We start from the raw sequence: 4,871 nt of genomic DNA, 5'->3' as shown, positions 1-4,871 counted from the left end.
TTTCCCTTGCTTTTTGTCTCATTCTCAGCTTGGAAGGAAAGCTGCCCAGGAAAGCCACCTCCCTCCAGCTTTGGAGGAAAAGACTGGCCCCAGGAGACAAACCCTTCCTCTTGTCTGTTGGAAACAAGTAGGTTGATTTTTCCATCACAAAAGCAGAACACCAAAGGCCGTTGGCCACACCAGTGGATCAGCAGAAGGTCTGTTAGGAGTTATTGTTCATTTTTATCCATTCAGTGTGGATTACTCCAGGAGCTTCTCTTGACCTTCCCTTGACCTGAAATACCTCCTCTACTGATGCCTGAAAGCCCACCATTAAGCCAATCATTCCTTTGTGTTAATCATTACTTTCTCCCCAAGGTTTTCCTTTGTACATTAAAATGCTCCTGGAAGGGGAAATACATAAGTTTCCTAATGCATTGATATAAACAAAGAATGGAGGGGAAAAGTACAAAGGTTTCCAAATCCTCCTCAACAGGATTTGGGTTATAAATCTAATTTGACTAGGTGCAGGATTAACAAAACATGTTTAAATTATAGAACTGCTGGTGTCCATATAATAATTTTCTTTTTTTTTTATCCTTTTCACTGAAGTATACACAATAAAGGGTACAGATCTTAAGTGTATAGTTTAATGAATTTTTATACCCATATAACTACCACCTACATTGAATATACTTACAAACGCCAGAGGGCCCTCCCTGTGCTACTTCCTGGTCAATATTCCCACAGAGATCATTACTGTTCTGACTTCTATCAATTAGTTCTGCCTGTTCTCAAGCTTCCTATAACTGGAGTCATGTGGCTTCCTATCTTATCTTGGCTCAATATAATGTTTTTTTGAAATCCACATATGCTGCCGCATGTATGAGTCATTTGTTCTTTTCTAGTAGAGTTTAGTACACCTTTGTTTGAATACCCTACAATTTCTTTATCCATTTTTCTGTTGGTGGAACTGGGATTGTTTCTGGCTTTTAGGAATAAAGATGCTGAGAACATTCTTGTACAAGTTGTTTTGTGAACATATACGCTAATTTTTCTTGGATACATCCCTAGAAGTGGGATTATTAGGTCAAAGAGTAGGCATATATTTAACTTTACTAGAAATGTTGAACAGATTTCCAAAGTGATTGTACCATTTTGTAGTCCCACCAACAAACGTATTTGAGTTGCAGTTGTTTGACATCCTTGTGAACACTGGGCATTGTTAGCCTTTTTCACTTTACTATTGTGGTAGAGAAACACGGGCAATAAATTTGCCTGAGAGGTGGGTTCTGAGCAAGAGAATGAAGGCCTCACATTTCTAACAGCTGTGGAAATGGAGTTCTGATGAGTTTTGTTTGTGTGTTTGTTCTAATAACAAGAAACTGTAAGGACTAGAAAGCCAGATGAAAGTTTTCTATCAATACCAGCTAAAAAAAAAAAAAAAAAAAGGCAACCTTGGGGGCTGTGTCACCAGTGGAGCAAAGAGCTAACTTAGGCACATTCTAGAACTCTTTGGATCAGGTAGACTGGAAGACAACACTGTGGACCCCTGAAATGGTCCTATAGCAGGGTTCTTGGTTGCAAGCCACAGAGACCAGCTCAAACTAATGTAATCAGGTGACTATGTATTATTGAAAGATATCTGGGTACTCACAGAATTGATAGGAGAGTAAAGGGCCAGGCATAGAGATGGGCAGGAACAGAGGGTCAAGGACAGGCAATTCAGTCTCTTCAAGGTTGTTCCTTGACAAAGGTTCCTGGGGTTCTTGAGTCACTTGTTCACTATTCAAAGTTCCAGGGGAGCTTATCAGATTGGTTGAGCTTAGACCACATGTCAAGTCTCAAGGCTGGGAGAGGTAGAATCTGGTCTCTTCAAGAGCTTCCATGGTGTGGAGCAGATCCCTGGCTTTATACCCCACTAAGACTGCATACATGGGAGGAGAAATCAGAAGTCATTTGGAAGGTGGAATGCATATTGAGTAGCCAAAGAAATGCCACATGTTCACTACAGCCCTGCCTTCAACAGAATGATACTTACAGTATGATGTTAGTAAAAATAGGGGGAATGAGAGAACACTGGCCTGAGCCTGTAGGGTGAGCAAGGAAAGGGAATCTGACATGACAATACAGCCCAGCAGATTTGCTAACCTGTTTTCCAATGGACTTGAATAAGAAGAGATCATGTTACTCAACGTTTCCTAATTTGTCATTTTCAGCAAGTCTGAATCACTCCAGGACCCCTTACAGTGCAGTCGAAGCTGACTAAGAGAATCCCGGGGGTTTGGTGAGGGGTAGGGGCTGTAGAAACTGAGGGCAGGTCACAGCACAGGGATGCCGCTCCTTTTCAGCTCCTTTATCCTGCAGGTGCTATAGGCACAGTGCCTAAGCCTGTGAGCTTCTCAGGGGCCTAAGAAACTATCTGAGACTTGGAGGGGAATTACAGGTTCCCAAATACGTAAAGAAAATTGCAATTTTTTTTTTAAAAAAGTGATGTTCAATTCGCATTTCGGCACCTCTTTCTCCCTCTTTGGTGATGCTCGTACCCCCAGCGCATAGTTCCCCCAATTCTCAGCCCATTTTTCATTTTTCAAATTACAAAGCCACCAGGAAAAGAGAGCAAGCAAGAGGGAGCAGGGCAGGTGACCGGGCTACTCCATACAAAGGGCCACGTCTTGCTCTTCATCTGAAGCAAAGACTCAAACTCAGCTCTTAACTTCAAAAAAGAGCCCTGGCTGGTGTGGCTCAGTTGGCTGGGCATTGTCCTGTGCTCCAAAAGGTTGCTGGTTCGATTCCTAATCAAGGCACATACCAGGATTGCAGGTTCGATCCCTGGCGGCAGACATGCAGGAGGCAGCAGCTGATCAATCGATGATGTTTCTCTCTCTCAAAAATCAATAAACTATTCTTTAAAGAAAAAAGAAAAGACTAAAGCCCTGACCTCAGATTCAGAGACCCAGTGTCTGGATCCCTTCTTTATTCCTCCAATTGTTCAATGGAATGAACTCAACATAGCTTTCTAGCTAGGAAAGATTACAAAACTGTCTGAGTTACCTGAAATAGGCCAGAGGTCCCACCCAGCCTGGACCTTTGGAGCATGCACTTTCCTACAATGGAGAGAACACTGGTCCAGGTGTATATTCCAAGCTTTGTCATGAACTCACTATATGGCCTCAGACAAGTCATAACTTTCATTCTTCTCTTTCCTCTTTTGTAAAACGAAGTGGGTTGACTAAATGAGTGCTGAAGCTTGTTCAAGTTCCACGATCACTTAACCTTAAGTAGACTCATAAGTAAAGGAAGGAGCCATGTTAGCTTCGCTGACACATCTTTCCTCATACGCCAGGAGACCAAAGGATGTAATAAAAGCATCTTTGTCCCCCAAACCATACTCAATCTCCAAGTTATGCAGCCTGTGATCAGTAAAACCTATTTTGCTGTAATTGAGAGGGGTAGTTCTAGGAAAAAATTATATCAAATTTCACTAAATGCGCATTCATTTGGTTAACCAGGCCACTAAGACCGACATACTGTACTGATTACATAATGTGAGTACCTTCAACATCCTTCCATTTTCGGTAAATTGGCATTTCAGCTATAAGTCTAGAGGCCACTATAATTTATTTTCTTTGTGGTAGTGGCAAACATGTCTAAATTAGTCAAATTACTTTAATATGTTGTTTCTGTAAGGATCAAAAATTGTTGATCACTCCTTCCAAGGAAACATCAACCCACAACATGTGGAATAAATCTCCATTTTCATGTCTTCGTTTCGTTTTTTGGTTCTTCTGAATGATTTCATTTTTGTTGGTGGTGCTAAATCAACTTAAATTTTGGATCTGACTAAATACTCTGATATTTGTGCTAATCTTTGACCAAATACTTGCTTTCATTTTGCACTCTACAACAAAACAACATAATTATGATCAATTACAGTGGTTGGCTGGTAAACTCTTAATTCTGTCCATGGCAAGATAAATGAGTTTGCCTAAACAACCTCTTACAGAATAATATTCTGACCTCCTCTCATTCTCTGTCCTTCTCAGAGGAGGCCAGGATAAGTCATGCGGCTGATCCACGTGAATGTAATTTGAGCAGTTTGAAAAATGTGCAAACACATTATTAGCAACATATTTAAACAGCACCTTTCCCTAAGGTGTTTATGATCCTTTAAAGTTATGGTATAATTATTCTTTCCGGCACCACTCTAAAATGTACATGGCACAGAAAGAATTACATTTGTCAAGGAACATGACTGTTATAAATAAGTAAAAATTACTTCCCATGTCTCATACAACACTTTTATTTATTTTTAGGATCTATATATCCCTTATCTCTTTCAAACAGGATTTGAAGCAACGTACAAACTAGTATGTGCAGCATAACTCTAATAAAATAGGAATAAAATAAGGATAGAAGGTAGGATAGCTCTCCCCAAACAAGATAAGAAGGTTTAAAGGAAAATGTGACAGATCTATTACACAGAAATCTAAAAATTCTATGTTGAGCCCTAGCTAGTTTGGCTCAGTGAATAGAGTGTTGGCCTGTGGACTGAAGAGTTCCGGGTTTGATTCCAGTCAAGGGCACATGCCTGGGTTGTGGGCTCGATCCCTAATAGGGGGTTTGTAGGAGGCAGCCGATCAATGAGTCTCTCTATCATTGATGTTTCTTTCTCTATCTCGCTCTCTCTCTTCCTCTCTGAAATCAATAAAAATATATTTTAAAAAATAAAAAAATAAAAGTTCTATGTTGAAAGATTAAGACCAACAGATAAAGGGTTAATATCTACAAATGCCTAAAAACCAGCAAAAGACCAACCACTTAAGCGTTTATTTTGTGCAAATAACATGTTGATTGGGCCCAGAATAAGAAATACAAAGAATCAAAAATTT

This window comes from Myotis davidii, unplaced genomic scaffold (genome assembly GCF_000327345.1).
Source record: "Myotis davidii unplaced genomic scaffold, ASM32734v1 scaffold68, whole genome shotgun sequence".
NCBI lineage: Eukaryota > Metazoa > Chordata > Mammalia > Chiroptera > Vespertilionidae > Myotis > Myotis davidii.
The sequence above is the reverse complement of the archived record's forward strand: the minus strand, read 5'-3'. Positions refer to the sequence as shown.